At 38.9% G+C, this 22,438-nt stretch overlaps 2 pseudogenes; both read left to right on the plus strand.

Moving 5' to 3' along the window:
* Positions 1-431: 431 nt before the first annotated feature.
* LOC111529006 lies at positions 432-523 on the plus strand (annotated as a pseudogene).
* A 19,849-nt stretch (positions 524-20,372) lies between these two features.
* On the plus strand, positions 20,373-21,195 carry LOC111528992 (annotated as a pseudogene).
* Positions 21,196-22,438: the final 1,243 nt, after the last annotated feature.

Consider the following 22,438-nt stretch of genomic DNA (forward strand, 5'->3'; position numbering starts at 1 on the left):
CTGGTATTTCCAACTCAGACTAGTCTGGAAATGGTGACTTCTGGGGAAGGTTCTATTTGAAGATTTCATTATAAGTTTCATCCAGTCTTCAGTTTGATTACTTTTAGGCCTGAACTGACTTCTGGTGCCCCCAGCTGAGCTAGGCTAGCTGGCAAGTGGAGGCCTAATAACAGATCCACTTTCAATCAAAAGGTCATTGCTGTGCTTGTTGATAAATACCGCATGTGTGACTCATGTTATTTATTTAACCTTTAATAATGCTTACTACACCTGCATTTCTGGGGCCTGTGGCTAAAGTTTAGGAATCAGTCCACTTGATTATGAGTTTAGAGACCCAAATTTAGTCCTAGTACCAATGGTACCAACAGGGCAGTAAATTAAGTAGCTTCACATCTCAAGTGACTTTCTTCATCTATAAAATAAGGCAATCGATCCTTTTGTAGTTCATGAGCATAGATGAGTGGGTGTTCACGCACTTGTGTGAGATGTGCCACCCTTGAACTGGCTCATTACCCATCTGACCTGGAGAAAAAAAATTAAATGAAAAACATTTAAAAAATAAAAATAAAATAAGGCAATTGGACTAGGTTAACGTTTATCCAAGATTTTCCTGAAGTTTCTCACTGGTCTCACCTGACGTGGACTCATCCCCGACCTAGATTCAGAATCTTTGGAGAAGGGGTCTGGAATATTTCACTTGCAGGAAATTCCCCTACGGACACTGAACCATCAGGTCATTTCTGAGGTTTCATTGATCTTTGACATTACATGAGGACAAGGACAAAGTAATATTTCTATTGATCTGATATGACTATATGAATAAGGTTAATTCTAGCAATTTGGCCCAAATGTGTTAGGTCACCTTCACGTGCTTTATATCAGGTGATTGAGTCATCAAGCATAGAGGTACTATGGCAACTGTTGAAGAAGCTCAGAATTTTAAGCCAAGATGACCTGGGTTCAAATCCCGCCTCATTTCTGCTCCAATTCTCTTCCTTCCTGATTCCCTAAGCCTCCATTTCCCAATCTGTTAAGCGTGTGTGATAACAATGCCTGTGTCTTAGGCAGTACCATCACAAATGTTTCCATAAAAGACAGCTTAGGAGAGGCAACTGTAAGAGAGGGATAGGGTAGGAAGTGAAGGGCGGGGAATGGGATGGAGGACTGATCTTGAAACTTCATTTGCATAAGAAGGTCCATGTGAGGTGACTTTGGCAAAGGTAGGAGGATGGGAACTGATGGAGATTTACTATCACTACTTGTGATGATTATGAAGATTAATAAGAAAATAAGGATATTTTTCATAGATTTTTCTGACACAATGATCAATGAGTAACAGCTCTTATTAAGTTGAACCATATGAAATTGCTAATTTTCAACTCTTTTTGACTGTCTAAATGGCAGTTTCATATGATTTCAAAATAATATAATTTAATATTGAAATCCCAGTATGACACAATGAGTTTATTTTTCCCAAATTATTCATGTCATTTTCAAGTAAGAAAAAGTGGGAGAGGTATCACTGAATATATAACATGTTTTTTCTTTTATAATGATTTTTTTCTTTTAATGAAAATTCAAAAGGCTTCACCTTAAGTCACACTACCATCATTTTTCTAAGTAATGATACAATAAGAAGGGAGGCAGCAGGTAGGAGTTGTGATGGAAAACACCCAGGAGGATGTCAGATGAGGGATTCTTATGCCTTGTTCTAACGATTACAATAACAGCTGTCTTTCTTGTAGAGCACACCCTGTCTCTGCGACTTTAATGATGACATGGACTCCTAATCGGGTGTTAATGTGACCCATGGACACCACTGGGTGCTTAAAAAGTCACACACTTTCTGCCTGCTAGTAATGGATGGCTCTGCATTTCCTTTCCTTAGAGGCCATCTTATAAACAAGAACTAGTCATATGGGGTATAAAAATTATTAACGGTCTTAACTGAACTATTAATATTATGTTACTAACCAGATGAGGTATCAATCTAATTTAATTTGCTAATTTCATATTCACATTTTATCTAATAGCTAAAATGAAGAATAAATCATGTTGACTCTCATATGTTTATGCTTCATGTTTTTAAACTTTGTGGGTGTGGATGTCTCCATTGAAATTTATTTTCTGTAAGTTCTCAGAATATCTGGAAAGCTTGCTAAAAGGAAAAATGGAACCGTAAGGTTTTCCAGGCCATGACGACTCACACTGAACACATCACCCAGCAGATATAACATTTGTTACTACATGAGTCCAAATACTCAAGATGTCACATAAAAATATGAGAACTCAGACTGGGAAAATAAGCCTGAATATTTTATTAGAAACCCAGAATTGCAAAGAACCCAGGTCTGACTAAACACATCCATGATTACTATTGGTCTATACTGATTCATTAATTCAATCATTTTATCTCTCAGGTGGCAGGAGAAAGCATAGAAGAAAAGCATTCTTTGAAAAATAGATTAGCGAGGATTTTCTTGTGTACTTCGTATTTGTTTTGTTGTTGGTGGTGTTTAATTGAAAGAAGATGAAAGGAAGAGAGAGATCTATACCTAAATTTTTCCACACCTCCATCTCTGACTTGATCTCTGCACCAATCCTTGGCAACTCCGAGGAGATTCTATTTCTGTGTCTTTCTGGGTCTGATGTAAGTGAGGAAAGAATGCTGAACTGAGAACTAATAATAATGGACTTGGGACAGTAGTGACCTGAGCTCTTAAACTGCCTTTAATTTGATCTAGTGTGATATATTTAAACATCATGAGAGGGTAAAGAAAATACTATAGGAAAGACAAGAGAGAAACAAAAAAAGGAACCCTCAGTTCCAGTCCTGGTTCAGCTTCTGACATAAGACCAGGAAACAGAGAAAAAGAAAACCCTTTAAAAAAAAGCCAGGGAAGCACACTAGCCAGGCTGAGACTGGGCAGCAACTCTGAAGGCAATGATGTGGAAGTCTTGGCACATTCAGGGACCTGACGAGAGGATGTGTTAGGATGGTCTCATGGAGTTCATGGAGTTTGGGATTTTCAAGAACAGCAGGATTCAGGAGGCAAAAGCAGAGGTCAGTAAACTATAACAACCAAAAATCGAATCCAGCCCCACCCCTTTGTTTGCATGGTATCTATGCTGCTTTCATTCAACAATAGCAAATGGAATCAAGTAGTTGCAACAGAGACCATGTGGCCCACAAAGCTGAAAATGCTTAGTATCTGACCCTTTGCAGAAGTTTGTTGATGCCTGGGGTAGAAGAATTCAGAAGGAAGGTCAGAATATTACAACAAAAGTAGGAAATTGGGAATGACCATACTACATTAAAAGACAAAAAGGACAGCAATCTGCCCTAAACAGAAACCCCTACACGTAAGGAATGGGGAGTCGGGGGTATCACCTTGCAAAATTCATACTATGGAGTCTTGATGATGAGATCAAAGAATTTTCACTTCATTCTCTAGGTAGTAAAAGAAAAAAGAAAAGAGTCACTTCAAGGTTTTTCACTAGTAAGAACGCCAGTGATGTTTTAATTTAGTTACTGTATGTGAGATGAGCTACATAGGAAATCTCCAGAAAAACGACCCTCAGTGTGTGCAATGGAGAAAACTGGAAAGGAACCAACTCAGGTACAGACCTAAGATTCCCTACACCTCAGGCCAGTTCAAAGATTGTTGCATCCTTGTAAAAGTGAAACATCTATCAATATATGTTTTTAAGGCGAGTAATTTAGGTTTTCCTAGTCCAGACATTTTTCTTTTCCTACCTGATTTTTTCTACCTTTTTCCCTTAACATCTTGCATATACCTTGGCTAGTTGTGATCAGTTCTTAAAGCTGGAGGAGACATCTGTTGCTGAGCATTGGTCACTGCTCAGTAACCTGCCTGTAAGTTAATAATGGCAGGCGATCACTGAATAATAACTGTTAACTTTCTTCATAATGTCCCTGAAGCATTATTAAATGTGGCACTTACAGCTCCTTATATGCCATTTACCTCTGTAAAAGGTCATCTGCAAATATAGTACTTAAAAATATGCCACAAGGAAGTGTGCAATTACATGCTGAGCCATTCATTACCAGCACATGCCTACACAGAATACGTCCCATTTTAAATTTAGCCACTACCTCTTAAAACTGGCAATGGAGTTGTCTTTGATGCACCTTCACAGCAGAAAACATCCTGTCTCCCTCACTTTTCTGCCTGTTGTAAAGCCATACCTTAGCTCCAAAATGCTAAGAAATCAAAGGCTGAAGCAGGTGATACTTACCCTCAATGAGTCCCGTTGCTCTTTCTCATTCCTGAAAGATAACAGGGTATTCATGCTTCTCCTAGACTCCCCAGGTGCACCTACCCTAACCATATTTTAGTGTTCTCCTTTCAGCAGTATCTTATGCTCTGGACTTTCCTCAATTCCTGCTCTTCCCCAAAAAACCAACATGTCAAGGAGGTTCCAGGTTAAGATGGTGGATTAAAAATACAAATCTAATTTTACATCCTTTGTATTAGTCAGCTCAGGCTGCTATAACAAAATTCCATAGACTGGGTAGCTTCAACAACAGCCATTCATTTATCACAGTCCTGGGTAGACTATGAGGCTGGGAAGTCCAAGATCAAGGTGCTAGAAATTTAATTGCTAGTGAGGGCCCCTTCCTGGCTTACAGATAGGAGTCTTTGCACTGCATACTCACATGAAGACAATGATGCCTGGTTTTTCTTTCTCTTTTTATAAGGATATTATAATTCTATCATTGAGACCTCATCCTAATGACCTTGTCTAAACCTAACTACCTCCCAAGGTTCCCACCTCCAAATACCATCACATTGGAGGTTATAACTTCAACATATGAATTTAGGTAACACAAACATTCAGTCATAACACCTTCTTAAAACATCTCTAAATTTAAAACAAAAGGATAAAAAGATGTATAACCACAAAGAGAATGAGAACAGAAAAAGCAGCAAAAGCAAAAATATTTTGGAACCTGGAAGGAAAATTAATGAAAGCGAAGTTCTGAGTCTACAGTGAATAATGTAAAAAATTCAACCTAATTTATACCAGATAATCCTCAAAACTTGCAGGAACTGATAGCACCACCTATTTATGAAGTTAGCAGTGAAGGGGGGCACTTAAAATGAGGAAGAATCAAGTCAAAAAGTAATCATGTCTCTAAATATCATCTCCAACTCCATATCATTCAATCATGGACCCTCACAAACCAAGTAGAAATCTGGAGATCATTTTTTCTATAAAGAGGATAAAAGAGAGGGTAATGGTTAATTCTGAAGCAAATGAAGCAAGAACAAGATGTTCTAAAAAAGAAAATTCAGAACACAAATTAGAGCAACTCTTAGAAATCAAAAGTATGGTGGCAGAAATCAAAACTTTATAGAGAAAAAGAAACTTGAAGAAATTTCCAGAAAATAGAGTACAAACATAAAACTAAGAATGAAGAGATGAGAAAACTGCAGATTCAATCCAGAAAAACAAATTTAAGTTATAACCATTCCTGCAAGAGAAAATGAAGGAAATGGATAGAAGAAATCATGAATAAACTAGTTCAAAAAAATTCCCAAAATTAAAAGACAGTTTTCGTATTGAAAAGTCTCACAAGGTCTGGTGCAGTGGCTCATGCCTGTAATCCCAGCACTTTGGGAGGCTGAGGTGGGCAGATCACTTGAGGCCAGAAATTTGAGACCAGCCTGACCAACACGACGTGACAACATGTCTCTACTGTAAACAGAAAAAATTGGCTGAGTGTGGTGGTGTCCACCTGTAATCCTAGCTACACCAGAGGATGAGGCATGAGAATCACTTGAACCCAGGAAGTGGGAAGCAGAAGTTGCAGTGAGCTGAGATCAAGCCACTGCACTCCAGCCTTGGCAATAGAGTGAGACTCCGTCTCAAGAGAAAAAGAAGAGAAAAGTCTCAAAAAACCCAGGAAAATGAGTAATAAACCAAGGCATAATATTGTGACAATTTAGCTTATTGGAGACATTAGAAGATTTTAAACACATCAAGATAAAAGGAAACTAAGACAACTGTCTTCTGAGTTCTCAAAAGTGACCTTGGAAGCTGTATTAATGCTTTCAAAAGTCTGAAGAAAAACAATCACCAGGGTAGAATTTAATACCCAGCTAAACTATCAATCAAGAATAAAAATAAATTTAAAATGTGTTGTATCTAAGAAGATCTCAAGTTGTTTATCTCCCATACACACCTTTCTCTGAAAAACTACTGGAAGTTTTCATGAAAATGAGGAAGGAATGTAAGAAGCAAAGAAAATTCCCAAAATGGTGGCAACAAAGGATCCCAGAAAAACTTTTGTGTACCAAATAGAGAAAGCAACCAATCCAGACAGAAGCAAGTTGAAAAATGTGTGGTGACGGCCTCATATTGACGGCCAGCTTTCCCTCCAGAGTGAAGTGTTAAGCATACTGAAATTAAAGAAACAATCACTTTATTGGTGACATGCATCATGATGACAGTGAATGGCTAATACTAAATGACAAGATAACAAGGAGTTATGTTCCTATCAGAAACATTCACATCAAAGCCTAGCATCTCTGCTTTATTTAGTGTCCTGGCAAGAGCTATATAGCCTTTCTATAAACTACAATGCAGAAGAAAACACAAATCCACTTAGATGAAAGAAATTCTCCAATGTACACAGTTGCTTATATATGTATGAAATATTTCTGAGGGATTTCTTAACAAGCTGGTAGCAATATTTCCTGGTGGCTAGGTGAGAAGAGGTTGACTGAAGACTTAATTTTCACAATTTAACCCTTTGATACTTTAAAAAATATACAATACATTCTTCTATTGCCTACTATAGAATAAAATAAAATGTATTTCCTAAAAATTATTATAAATACACACACTTTGGCTCCAGTTATTTGCTTCTAGGGATTTATCTAACAAATATACCCAAACATGTACATGATGACATGGATGGGAGATTATTCATTGAAATATTGCTTGTAATACCAAAAGACTAGCAACAATAAAAATAATTATCAATAGGGCAAGAGTGAAATAAAATGGAAGCACTACATGAAAGAAATAAGAGGAGGCATATAAGTAACCTCAATAATGTCAATGAATTAAACACCAGTTTCCAACAAACATGAAAAGATGCTCAATGACATTAATTGGGGAGATATAGAGTAAAATATCAATGAGGTACATTTTCATAACTATCAGATTGACAGAGTCTTATAATTTATTCATTATGATATGAGGAAACAGAAACTCTAATTTTACCTGAGTTTGCCAATATTTTGCTGTCAGAAGCTATATATACCCACATTTCCAGCCAGGGCATTTAATACTCTTGAATATGAGATGTCAAAAATGCCTAATCATCTTCCCATGAATCCCTCAGTCACCTCTGACCTTCACCATTCCAAGAAGTCTCTCTGGAAATGCCAGGCGCCATCTTCACTCTCTGCGCCCTGCGGCTCCCCCGTACCTTGTCCTGAAACACCGTGCCGCGTGCACAGCCCACAGTCCTGATCCCTGCTAGTTCGTCTATTCTTTTCTTCATTCTTTTGGCATTGGAATTTTTTCTTTCTCCTCATCTTTAATTAGTGAAATCTGCTGCATATTGTGCACTACAGTTTTGGTTTGTTTCTGTCCACCTTCAGTGGTTGCTCTGCTCTGTTTTTTGAGATGGAATCTCACTCTGTTGCCAGGCTGAAGTGCAGTGGCTCTGTCTCGGCTCACTGCAACCTCTGCCTCCCGGGTTCAAGTGATTCTCCTGCCTCAGCCTCCTGAGTAGCTGGGATTAGAGGCGCCCACCACCACGCCCGGCTAATATTTTTGTATTTTTAGTAGAGACAGGGTTTCACCACATTGGTGAAACTCCTGACCTTGTGATCCAATACTCCTGACCTCCTGATCCGCCCCCCTCGGCCTCCCAAAGTGCTGAGATTACAGGCATGAGCCATCGCGCGGCCTGGTATGACTTTTCTGATTCTGTACTTGGTGCTTATAGATGACAGCAGCTTGACAATGAGGTTTGTGGGAGACGAAGTGAGAAGGAGAGAGGATGCAGAGATCTAACATTTATTGAGCTGTAACCACATATCTGTCATCATATAAAATTTATTTTATTTCATCCTTCAAATAACTTTGAAAGGAAGATAATATTATATTTCCCCTTTTACAGATGAGGAAACAGGTTTTTGCTTATGTATTTTTTCTTTCTTTTCTTTTTAATTGTGTGATTTACTGGGCAGGAGGACAAAGAGGATTCACAGCAAGGGCAGCACTTCTCGGTCAGCATTTTAAGAGATTGTCCTTGAAGAAAAAGGAAAGCACTTTTGTAGTTAAATACAATTTATGCAACCTAGCCCCTCCACTGTCACGTCGCTGACCTTTCTCCTTTATTTCTTCCCATCCTGGATCTACCAGCTGTGCTGACCATCTTGGTTTCCTCATATGCTCCAGAAATGTCCCTTCCTCAGAGCCTTTGCTCTTGCTGCTTCCCTCACCTGAATGTCTTTTCCCCCAGGGGATCCTTCACTCACCTCCTTCATGTCTATGCTCAAACATCACCTTAGAGTAACCACTAACCACTCAACTTAAAATGGCAACTCCTGCTGGGCGTGGTGGCACTCATCCACAGTCCCAGCTATTTGGGAGGCTGAAGTGTGAGGGTTGCTTGAGCCCAGGAATTAGAGGTTGCAGTGAGCCATGACTGCACCACTGCACTTCAACCTCGTGACAGGGTGAGACCCTGTCTCAAAAATTTTCTTAAAGGGCGATTCCCCATGAAAGCCTTCCTATCCTTCCTTCTTTATGTTTCTCCATAGTACTAATCATGATCTGATACATCAGATTTTTATTTATTTACTGTGCACTCACTGTCTGTCCCACTAGAAAGTAAATTCCACAGGGCAGAGACTTATCTGACTGTTCACTCTCTGTACCTAGACCATTTCCTGACATATTATAGATGTTTCATTAATGCTTATTGAATAAAATAAAGTGAAGCGAATTAATAAAGTTTAGGAAATTTTGAGTTCCTCCGTGCCAGCCAGATTTTTTTATCTGCAAGAGGAAGAGCCTTTAGTATTTCTGTAAGTATTTTCAATCACCAAGAATAGAATCTAGTATGCACACTTTCCCAAACTCATGTGAACATACAACCTTCTTTCCATGGAGCAGGTTGCAAGTGCTTGTGCTCATGCTTTGGGAAATGCTTCTTTAAGCTTTCAAGCACTTATGCAGAAACGGAAACAGAATTGTAAAAGCAGATTTTGATGAAAAGGAAAAAGAGGAGGACACTAGAATTCAATGTGTCTGCAGTGAAGTGAGACAGCCATTTCACTCAAGGGTTCATTTATTTGTTCAGCAAGGATTTTTTGAGTGCATCTGATGGGCCACACACCTTCCAGACATAGAGACTAGGTAAAGATCAACAGCAGCTGAGGTCTCAGCTTCACAGAGCTGGCTTTGCTGACTGCTTTTAATCCTATGAAATTCAGAGGAAGATCATTCCAAGCCTGTGCCCCTCTCCTTTGAAGACTTTTCTTTCTGATTAGAAAGATACAGAGATGTAATTAACCCCTGGACGAGGGTGCCACACGCAAATTTGTGCGCCAACTGGAGGTATGGATTTCTCACCTGCTCTGATTTAATCCCTTCAGGATCCGTACCATAATCAATATCCTGCCACCTGGAAGGCATGACTGAATGAACCCAGACAAGCACCATGGACAGCCTCGCACTCTTCTATCATGTCTTCTTTTGGAGCAAGGGAGAGGATCACAGTGCAAAAGGGAGGAGGCTGGCTGGAAGATGAATTGCTAGGAGCTTGTTTTATCATCTCCAGGAGCCACTAAAAATAAATTAATTAATTAATTTCATTTTGTAAAAAAAGGATCCTCTTCCTGATAAACAGAACAGGGCAACAACATATTGTTCAGTGAGTTATGGTGGCTAAAATCTCACTCTGAAAATTATTTGTCATGGCAACGGGTGAGTGTCACCCCTGAAGCCAGCAGCCTGAAGCAGATAGATTGTTTCAATTATCTAATTTTCACAATGAATGGACTCTGCTTATAGGAAATCCATAGGTGGTTGGCAGTGGGAAATGGCGGCTGTGACAAGTTCAGAGCTGGGAGATCTACATCCTCTCTCAAAATATAGAACAGGATTGTCACAGAAGTAAAAGGAAGAAGAGCAAGACAAAGAAGGAAACTCATAAAACTTCACTTTTTGTCTTAACTCCTGGCTCTGCATTTTCTTTCCAAATTGTCCACACTGTCTGGTTCAGAGAAAGCTACAGGTAGGCATGTACTCGCACTGTCTAACTGTCTCCCTCTTCTTTCTGTGCCTCTCACAGTGCTTTGAAAGTTATACACATGTGAACAGAAAATGTCTACCTTGGCTTCAATGAACTCTTTGGCCTCCATGGAAACTGCTATTTTGCAAACTGAATTTCACATTAAATGTTTGGTAAAATTGTGTATAAAGCTCTATACCAAACAAAAAATTCAGTTACCCTTCATTTAGATAACCTCTCTCTTCTTTGCGTCTTCTTCCGACATAGTCAGTTGTCTAGAGCATATTTAGGGGACCAAAGGTGTCATTAATTTTTTGCCCCACCCAGATAGATGTTCTTGGTTTAAATGAAGCCAGGAAAGAGGCAAGACTTGTGGATGGTGCACTCTCATCTTCCAGCCCACCCCTCAGGGGCCTTTGACTCACTGGCATAGTCCTTTGCTCCTTCCTACTCTCTTAGCCCAAATAGGGCTGATACAGCTCTAATTTTGTCTCCCTTTCTCCTGTTCCAGTTTCTATACCTTGGTTTCACCAATCCCTACATATTCTGTGTGTGATTTTTTGAGGGAGGCCATTTCAACCAGAATGACTACCAAGAAATGACTTCCCCAAAGCAATGAGATTTTAGGGTGAAATGCCAAGAGAGTTTGGAAATGTGTTAACATTGAGTGTTTTTTTGCTTTGTTTTGTTTTTTTGTAACCAGCGAGGGTGAGGAGCAAAGCTTACAATCACACTGTCTGTAATTAATCTTTCCAACCAAGCCTGCTTTTTAGGATGACCCTCAGCCCCGAAGGAAATCACCACCCAGACTACATCTTACACTTTCCTGAGATTCTCAATGCATTCAGAGCTTGACTCCAGTGGAAAAAAAACTCAGTCTCTACACTAATATTTTTCTAATAATTCTCTGCACTGACTTTTTTCAGGTATATTTAGAAAAAGAAGAATTTTATTTTAGCGTAATCTCATTTTGGGTAGGGCTAACATTGATTACGTTGGTTTGTTTTCAAAATAATAGTTATTGAATCCCAAAAATGAACAGAGACTTAAGTGTTCAGTTATGCATCACTTCAATACCCTTGTTTGGCAAAGTTCAGTTTACAAAGCAAAACTCAAAAATGATTTACTTTTTAATAAACTGGAAGAACACCCAAGGAAACGATTGCCCAAAGTCTGCTGGCTGGGGTATGCCGGATGCATCTTCAGAAAATCTAGAGCCATATTTTCTTCCAAAGACTCTGACAGATAAGAGAAGCTATAATTATCAGTGTATCAAGTTTTGGCCTCATGAGAATTTCTGATCAGTCTCTTCTCTTCAGTATCTGTTCAAAGAGCATATGTCTTCAGTTCAATAGTTTAAACTCTAATAATCAAATCAGTAAATGTTTATTTTGTAAATTGCTGAGAGGGAAGGCATAGACAGACTCAACCTTTCACTGATATTTTGTTTACAGTGATGAAAAAAAAATGCCATCAGGTGAGCCAGAGTCTTTTTTTTTTTTTTTTTTTTTTTTTTTTTTTTGAGACAGAGTCTCATTCTGTAGCCCAGGCTCAAATTCAATGGCTCAATCTCGGCTCACTACAACCTCCGCCTCCCAGGTTCAAGTGATTCTCCCACCCCAGCCTCTCGAGTAGCTGGGACTACAGGTATACGCCACCATGACGGGCTAATTTTTATATTTTTAGTAGAGATGGGGTTTCAACCATGTTGGCCAGGTTAGTCTCAAACTTCTGACCTCAAGTGATTCGCCTGCCTCAGCCTCCCAAAGTGCTGAGATTACAGGCGTGAGTCACTGCACCCAGCCCTGAGAGTCTTTTTCTATCAGGCACATAGCATTTATTAGTGAGAGGTTGAGGATTGTTTTGTTTTTATTTTAAAGGAGAATATATTGAATAGTATTCTTGGATGTTCTGCATCATTGTCCCTTTCCTTAGATGCACTGGGATTTTGATGAATTCTTTGCCACAAAATCAGTATATTTGATGGGTATGCATATTAAACATGCTACAGATTTTGTAAGACACTTCGGGAATAAATGCAGTTGCACTCTTCTAGAGAGTCAGCATCAAGTGAGAAGTCTGGAGAGTCAAGGGTAAGATGTTTTAAGTTTTCACAAATCCTACCTCTGGGTATTTCTACAGAATAATTGCAATCGGAATCTCAAAGAGACATTGACACTCCCATACTCATTGTAACACAATCTACAATAGGCAAGATGTGAAAACACTGATGAATGAATGGACAAAGAAAATACTGTATATACATACAATGGAACACTGTGCAGCCTTAGAAAAGGAAGGAAATTCTGCTATATGCAACAACATGGATGAACCTTGAGAATATTACGCTAAGTAAAATAAACCAGTCACAAGAATACCAATTGTGTATGATTTCACTTGCATGAAGTGTCTAAAATGGTCAAATTAATAGAATCTAAGAGTGGAATATTGGTGACAAAGGCCTAGGAAGAGAAGAAAATGGAGAGTCACTAATCAATGGATAAAAAGTCTCAAACTACATGAATGACCTCTAGACATCTGCTGTACAACATTGTACCTATAGTCAACTCAACTTATATATTTGTTGAGGATAGATCTCATGTTGTGTTCTCATCAAAATAAAATAAAACATGGTATAATAAAATATATGAGAAGTCTTCATGGAATTTGGACTGTTATCTCTATAAAAAATGGGATTACTCTTGACTTCACACGACAGTAGCAGAAAGGGGAATGTTAGATGAAGGCACAGTTGGTATATCCATCAGACTTCTATTTATACTTTTACTCCCAAAGTATGTCATTTTACGTTCTTAAGTTCTATGGCTTTAGGAAATTCCAGAGGCCTGACTTCTTGTCAATTGCAACAAACATTATATTTTCAATGTTGATTATTTTATAAATATTTCCATTTAGTCTTCAACATTATATAGGCCAAGACAGGAAGTTGAAGGAGGCTTGGGCTGACTCTCGTGGAGCTGTATACAAAGAGTTACAGCTGTTCTACAGACAGACCTATCAGGACACTACAGATTTTTAAAATTGAGGATTTTTGAAAGGTTTCATTAAAGCAGGCTTTGAGCACAGGCTCAGACTACTAGACAGGGCAATCAGAGATCAAATTTAGAACAACAGGTCTGAGGTCAGGTTGCAAGGGGCTGAACCTGGGAAAGGACATGAAATAGATGCTCAGCAGTGAGGCAGCAGCCGGCAAACCCACCGAGCAGTATGAACACCCAGCAAGGCTGTGCCCGCTTATCTGAGGGCTGAAATTGGATATCCCAAACAGTGGCTTTAAAAATAAAGGTAAGTAAAATTGACAGATGGCACAAGATGCCACTTTTTTATTCATTCAATAAATATTTATAACACCTCTTAAGTGTCAGGCACTCTGGTAGGTGCTAAGGATATAGTGGTATATAAAACAGCCTTGATTCTTGCCTAACTGAGTTTATAAACCAGTGGGAAGCCAGGCTTTAAAAAAATCATCACAAGTAAAATATACACTAGCAACAGTCCTCATCTTAAGTTCTAAGTATGAATGTATATTTTTATTTTAATCAGGGGAGACTTTCTGGGGATGCAGCTTTAAACTGAGACCTGAAGGGAAAGTAGAGGTGAGACAGAGACAGAGGAAGACCGTGAAGGCAGAGGTGTGAGCTAGCACGTGCAGAGCCTGCAGCAGCGGGAAGAACTTGTTGAGTCCCAGGGTTTTCTGGAAGTCCACCATGGCTAGACAACAGTAAGTAATGGAGCAGGACAGCCACAGACATGAGAGCAGGGATACTACTGGGCCCCTTAGGAGCCATAGTAGGATTTTGGATTTTATGCCAAGTGCAATGGAAAGTCATTGGAAGATTTCAACCAGGGAGTCAATTGATTAAGTTAGCATTTGTTTCAAAAGTTCACTATGGCTTTCTAAATTGGAGCAGAAAGGGTAAGCAGAAAGAGTAGTTAGATTTTTGCATGGTCATTTGAGAGTTAAGAGTGGTGGTTTGGCAGGACCGGTGGGGATGGAGAGAAATTAGTGGAAATTTTGTTTTCTTTTGTTTTCCAACTGCCCCTTGCTATGGCACAGATGAAGCCCACCAACCCTGTTTCTAGTCTCACCTTGGGTAACTAGCCCAATTTCTGTCTCCTAGTTCCATCTAATTGGCCCATGAATATCAGAAAAGAGGACTCAAGACCACTCTAGCAGTTACTTAGATTAGTAATCCTCAGAGAAGCTTTTATAACCAAGATTCACTTGAAAAACTGTACCTCTATTTCTTTTTAAGCTAAAAGGCATTTTATGGTGAGCAAAGCAAAACTATTGCACACTGCTAATTCTTTTTGCATTTGTTTGACAGGAGACTTCTGAAATACTAGAGCCAAACACACTGGAACTGACCTAACCACAGGAAAAGCAATGTTGCTGAATTGAAAGCCTGCAAGAAATTCATCATTTATTATTAATGTCACCATGAGCACCGAAGGCTTTGATATGGATGCTGAAGATACTTCCCTGCTTTCAAGCAGGCACGACAATCTCACACCCTTTCCTCTTGCCTAAAAGCATTTAATTCATGGGGAAGAAAGCATTTTCTGCAGCTTGCCCTCCAGACCATCATAATAACAGAAGTTTTGAATGCAGAAACAAAATTATTTCAAAGGGTGTGTAAAATTTGCTCTCAGCACAATCTGGAAAATCACAAGATTTAGTAGAAACAGGGCCTGAAAAAAGCAATGAGTTTATGAGCGGGATTGCAGTGCACACCCCACGTCACTTACATGTGAAAACCATGTTTGTTGTCTAAGCCCAAAGTACTTCATTCTTTACCTTACTTCCAAATGCCCCAAAAGGCAGAAAATTTTTAGGACCTTGATGGTTGTTTCCAGTTTTTGGTGGCCATACACAGGATTATGTACAACTACATCACATCCACTAGCTCAGCTAATGCTGGGGACCTCTTGATGACTCTGGCAAATCAAGGATGCAGTGGGACATGGAGTGGCCAGAGCCATCACTTGGGACTTCGTACAAAGACTACAGACTACAGAGTGCACACCAGGAAAGCGGAGGCACACCACTGTCCTTATCTTGCCAGCAATTCATGCGAACAACTTTGCTCCATAAGCTCCCATGCCCAGTCTGCTAGGTCTTCCCACTGCCACAGAGAATATTTATTCCGTCAAATGGAGTTAAAAGGGGCTCTCTTCATTCACTCCTTGCATTGGCTGTATAACATTTATTCATTCATGATTGACTTAATAAATATTTGAATGCTGGACACCAGGCTCCTTAGACAAGTTACTTAACCTCTCCGAGCCCCAGAGGTCTTATATGTAGACTGGGGATCATAACCCCATTACCAGGTGATTGTGACAATTAAAGAGGTAATTTTTTAAAGCACCAAGCACATTGTCTAGCAATCAGTAGCTGCTCCATTTTTTCCCTTTCTCTTGCCTTGCACCTGCACCTGTCACTCCTTCAGCATGTTTTTTCTTCTTGTCCCTGAACTTATGCCCTCCTTAGAAAAACGGGCAGCTGCACAAGGCTTGGAGCTGCCAGGAGAGAGTCTATATCGAATATTCAAGAGCCACCTCTGTGCTCAGGGGAGAATAAATAGGAAACCCATGCAATTCTCTGCAGTCTCAGATAAACATGGGACTCGATTGGCCTGGTAACACATCTCCATGATGGCGAGATGCAATTATGTCCCCTTTTCTGTGCCGATGCTATTGTGATTTCTAATTGATGGCTTTCGGGAGGTCAGGGAAGTCTTGGTCCTTTCCTGTGGGGACAAAAATTGGACATGTTCTGTGCTCTTAAAGGGAAGAGCTTTCTTGGCTGACTTCTGGATTGCCTACAAAGGCACAGTACTCTGAGGGGCAGAGGCTCTTGTTATTTGCAAAAGTACCTCAAAATATCAAGCAAGGCACACCACACAGCCACTGAGAGAAATAAAATATTCATCAGAGGACATTACTAGGAAGGAAACAGCACAGTTAATTTCACAAAAACTCAATCATAATAGAGGCACAAAATTAATCATGCAATAGTGTTATGACTCCTGAGCCTCAAAGCCAACATAAAATAACTGAGGAAAAAAAGAGAAAATAAAACAAACATATGCCCTGCATAGAGAGCATCCATGACTGGAAGCTGATTTTCAACTATCTGCAAATTCCAGCAATGCCAAATCATGACTAGAGCTCTCTCATTTACTTAGAAAGACAAATCTTAACACATTTCACTAATGTTAATGCCAGTAGTCATATTTTGTTTGAATATATTTGACAGAAGTTTTACTGAAATAGGAAGAAAGAGCAAAAGGCTTGCAAAGTGAGAATGAGTTAGTTGTGCTACCCCTGGGTGCAAATTTTGCAGACTTCATAACCCACATATTTTCCAAATACAGCGCTTGGTAAGTCTAATTTTTCATTCTTCATGGCAGGGATCATTAAGAAAAACTTTACCAAACAAGGTCCTGCACTATAGAATGTAGGGCCTAAAACAGAGTGGCTAAAACTAAGGGAGTAGCTACCATTACTTGAGCATCTATTCTCTGCTAGGCCCCACACAGTGCACTTGGTATATATGACCTCCTGAGCCACCTGTGTGAAAGACCTTGAGAAGCAACAAAGTGAGCAGGCAGGAGAAATTGCCAAGGAGTCAGAAACCTCAGGTTTAAGTCCTGCCTTTGAAAAATCACTATGTGATATTGAACAAGTCATGCGCTCTTTCTGTGCCTCAGCCACCCCAGCTGTGAAATGGGGGAAGTGATTCTTCTTGTGCCTGCCTCAAATGGTTTGTGAAAGAACAAAATGAAATCAATAAAGCATACAAAACAAATGTAATGCAAATCCCAAGGGTTTTTCTTTTCTTCTTTTGTTTTATTTTGCTTTTGGAATCCTTTGAACTTAAAATTCTGATGAAAAGAATAAATGAATTCTCTAAACCTGTGGAAAGATGGCCTCAGCCTCCCGCCACAGTATTTGCAGGGACTAGGGGATTACATTTCTCCTGCTTTTCTGATTGATCTGACCTTACAGAGCTCCTTATTATGCATACCTTGCTCTAATTATGATGCTCGTGAAATGAAGGGGAGGTTAAGAAAGTGGTTTTGTTTTGTTTTGTTTTTTTGCAGGAAGCTTGGAGTCTCTCCAGGTATTTAAAGAGACTGGATTTGTGAGCTAACACTGATCTATTTTTCCAACTCCAGCAACACCCACGTACTCTCACATCTTTATATTTCAAAATGTGATAGTAGCCAAATCATTTGCTTCTGCATTTTCCCTCTTCAGTGAAACCCAGGTCCGCTTGCCCCCCTCATTTCAAGTGCTCCATAGGGGCACATCTGTGTGAACTCCTATAGGTATTTGGCAACCAGAGGTATGAGATAGAGGCCTTGACTCGTCTGACATCACTGCTTAGATGGTAAGGAGTATGTGACACAATGATATTATCCCACCCTTTTGTGGAATCTGAACATTTTAGAGTCCAAATAAACCTTCCCAGTTACTCAGTCTGACACCCTGGATGTGTGGATGAGAAAAATTTGGTCCAAGGAGATTCAAAAGCTCGTCTGACATCTGGACCTGGAAAGTGTGTCACTTGCCTCATTTTTTTCCCCCACCTAAGTCAGGAGTCTTCCAAGGACTCCCGGGTGACAAGGAGCAGGACAAGGGCTTGCTTCCTATGACTGCTGAGAGAAGTAGTAGGAATATTCTGAAAGCTGAGTTACAAATCCAGAAACAGGAACACCAGGGGGGCATGAGGATGCTTTCTGTGTTCCCCTAACAGACTCTATAAGAAAGAGACAATGAAATATACATGATCCCATGACAAATGTGTTTATTTTTGCTCATATAACCAAAGACATAAGACATAAGGCATGTCATGTAGAACTCAAAGAATCAGAAAGCATTAGAGAAATAAGGCACCGTGTGTCAGTAGTCAAGAAATGTGATGTTTAAATACATAGCCAAAACAGAGATCTAAGGATTATTCCTTAATTCCTATTTCATAATGGTTGAAAATTAAAGACTGTGATAAGAGAATCACTTAACAAAATGTAAAAATTTGGCAGAAAAACTCATATTTTCAGTAATGTAATTTATTTTGATTTCTTATTTTTAATGAATGATTTTTATCTCAAAGTAACCCATTTACATGGTTAGAAAATATTAAATAATAAAGAAAAGCTTAAGTTGAAAAGCAATCTCACATTACGTCTTCCCCACTTCCTCACATGAGGCAACCACTTTTATCTTTTTTATTTGTTTTTATTAATAATTATTATATCGCCAACTAGTAGTCTTAATCAATATTTCTTGGTTTATCAATTAATCACTTTTGAAATTGGCTGTATTTTGTGTTTTTATTGTCATCAGGTGAACAATTAGATATTTGAGTAAAGAAAATTGAATAGGTTTCCTGTCTACAGGGCTTTTATGACTTTAGAAGGCCGTGGACATTCACTGAAGAAATAAAAGTTAGCTGATAAACACTGATATATCTAGGTATACTGGTAGGTAATGGGTCATGTTATTTATTTGTTTATTCACATATTTACTTATTTAGCTCTATATTTTAATTTTTTTTCCAAGTTTCTTGTATAGAGTATTTTACTCCTAAATTTTAGGAAAACTTATATATCTTCTCTTTTCTGTTGTTCATTAAGACAGGGATCTCACTATGTTTCCGGACTTGAACTCCTGGGCTCCAGTGACCCGCCTGCCTCAGCCTGCCAAGTTATCTGGGACTACAGGCACGTGCTATCCCACTTGACTTAGAAAAACATATTTTAAAATTTAGAAAGACATATGGTTAGAAATGGTGAAATAAAGACACATATACCACCAAGTGAAAACACCACAATGAGAGAAAGAGTTCCGTCTTCATTAAAGTTAGAAAATATCTACAATCCATATGTTAAACTTACATCGTTTATGGAAGACACAAGGATAAAACATGATAACATGTACCTTTATGTTCTCGTGTGACAGAAAACCTTTGACGTTATGTAGCAAGGACTTGAAGTGTCCAAAGTACGATTCCCTTATTTAGGAGAGCAAGGTCAAGGGTTTGAGGGAGCTATTGACCCAGCACTGAATTCGCACCCCTGTAAGGTTTAGGGAAGAGGAACAAATGAGGAAATCTGTAGGCATCTACCTACTCAAGGGGCCAGATTCTGGGGTGGCCTGGGTAGGTTTTCTGCCTTGCAGCTACCTCTAATGATCAGCTGAAGGAAAATAAACACATAAAATACTGAAGGGAGAGAGAGTGAGAAAGAGGAAGGAAAGAGGGAGAGAGAGACTTGCGACATACAGGACTAAACAATTTGACACAGAGATTCCTGCCTCCTCAAGGGGCTGCTAACCTCCTCTGAGAGCACAGAGCACACATACCCTGGGGCAGAGTTGGTGAGGCCCTTAGAAACAACAAGCCTGGATGAAACTGCCTTTCTGCTGGTTCATTTCTCTAGCCTGTATCATATCTGCTCCAACAGCTAGCTCCAAAATGAGCACCACAAATATAATTTATAATCCATTAGGGTTCAGTATAGACAGCAAGTAAAAAGAAGGAAAATAATATAACAAACAGAAGGCATGTAAAGACTGCTCTTCAAGGTCATACCAGGAAGCAGGGGAACATTTAAAAGACTTTTTATGATATTCTATAAATTAGAGAAAGTATGACCTCATTGAAATCAGAATATAAAGGAAAGATAAACAAATCAAAAAAAGAAATATAAGATGTAGTAAGGAAATGAATACCAAGCCGGCAGATATCAGTAAATAAATGGAAGGCATAATAAAAAATCACGGAAATGAAAACAATTTATAGTCAGTAAGAAGTAGAATTGAACCTGCTGAAAACAGCCAAGGGACATTTGAGACAGGCTTTGAACAAACAAAATGAGAAACATGAAATTGGAAACAGAATTCATAAGTTTAAGAAGAACAATATATGCAGAACATGAGATCCAGTATACATATAATAGGCGTTATTGAAGTCAAAGGAAACAGAACAATAAAAGAAAAAAATGTCCAAAGATACAATAAAAGAAACATTTTCTGAACTAAAAATCAATCTGAATATATGTTTTCTTTCATCAATGATGGAACGACTGACAGGGAAAGGGATACAGTGATGCCCCTGATTATACAGGGTTTTAAAGATGAAGCTGAGGAAGCAGGAACGCCTGTAACGAGTGGCCAAAGAGTGCTAACCTCCTGGATTGTTTTGGGAGGAGTCACTACAACAACAGGCCAATCAATTTATCATGACAGACAATACAGTGCCAGGGAAGGGATGTACCAGAGTTCACAAAACCCCTGGGGCCACAAGTAGCAGTGGCTGTGCACCACTGACACTTGTGTCAAATAGCAGTGGCTGGATATTCTTGAAAAATGAAATAAAATTAAACTAGTGGTCACCCATGAAGATGTAGAGTTGACGTACCAAGCAGCAATAATGAACATGGTGAAAAGTTCAACAGGAAAGCTTCATCATGCACACATTCAGAGCCCATGCAGCCACAGACATCATGGGCATTAGGATTTGGGGCCATGCACAGAACCCGACCAAGCAGCAGAGGAATGGTTTTTTTGTAATTCACAATGGCTCCTGTGCTGGCCAAGATGACTGTGATGAGCAACGCCTGTGGCAACATGTTCAGCCTCATGCACGGAACGTGTCCAGAGACAGCAGGAGCCATTCTGATCTGTTTACCCCATGAGCAAGCAGCTTGGCTCTGTGCAGAGATAAACTGCCCCAAATGTGGTAGAGACCACCAAGGATGGATTACTGGATTGTTGAGAAGAACAACCATGCAGCTGGAATCATAGACCAACCCTGGATCACTGAGGTTACCCAAATAGCCACTCAAAATGTGAATCCCACACCTGGGGCCACTTCTTAATCTAGACAGAAAAAACTATTTGGTTTTGTTTTAAAATAGATCTATTTCCTTTATCATCACTTCAATTAAAGACTATAAACAACAAAAATCTCACGGTATCTACACATCTGGTGACCCTAGGTCAATTTGTGAGTGGATACAATTAACAAAATAAAATCCATTGTCTTTTTTTCCTGTTACATTAACTGAAATTGCACCTAATCTTGAGTCAGCTTCTGAGTAGAGAATTATATTGTTACCTGATACTGTTGATTCATTTGGAATCTCTAGACACTTATCTCTTGCACATAGGTACTCTCTTTTTAAAAGTGCTTTCACATAGGACAGACATTACCAATAGCAATGTCAAATAGCAGTTGATGTCTTTTCATTTTATGTATGTTTATCAGGTAAGTCTTATGGTTTTTTAAGTATCTTGAATGGTTTTCTGGAAAGACAGCATTGGTAAGTGGCCCATGACAGTATCCCAGTCATAAGAGGGTTATGTGATTACTTCTAGTCTTTGAATTGAAAAGCCTTGTCTTGTCATTCAAGAGCGTCTTATACCCAGGACATTCTCCAGTACAGAATTGGGTTCAACACGGCAAGTACTTCACTGCATGAAAAACATTTTGAAAAAATGAAACTGTATTTCTTTTTTTGTAGCCTTCCTCATATTTACAGTAATACCATTAATGGTTTTCTTTATCAATAGCAAAAAAGGCTACTTTTTGCAATGTAATGTAATTAGACATTTCATAATGCAACAAGGAGTTCCCCTCCAAAAGAAGGTTCGTGTATAACACTCATTTACAATTCAATATATAATTATGCAAATAATTTTAAACATAATTAATAAAGACTGTTCTATGGATGGTAGTGTTTAATACATTTTATATTTTGTATAGTGATTTCAGGCCTTTTCTCTTAAAAGCAAGAGCTATATTTAGTCTAATTCTTAGCACTGTTTTGTCCTTTGCACTAGTACTTTTTTTGGGCATGTTTTTTGTGATCCGTGTTAAAAATCCGCATTCCCAAAATTGCAGCTCAGATGTAAACTTATTATTCAAATAAATGTATAATTCTTAAAATTGCTCTTTTAATCAGATGCTCTTTTAGTATTATTTTAGAAACATTGAAAGGGTTTTTTGCCTAAAGTACTATTTGCTGGGAGAAACTAGCTTTTGGTTTTATAAAACTCTTAAATCTTTCATGGGACCTATATTTTCTTGAATTAAATTTTTACTTCTAGAATAAATAAGCA

Source organism: Piliocolobus tephrosceles, chromosome 11 (assembly GCF_002776525.5).
Source record: "Piliocolobus tephrosceles isolate RC106 chromosome 11, ASM277652v3, whole genome shotgun sequence".
In the NCBI taxonomy this organism is placed as follows: Eukaryota; Metazoa; Chordata; class Mammalia; order Primates; family Cercopithecidae; genus Piliocolobus; species Piliocolobus tephrosceles.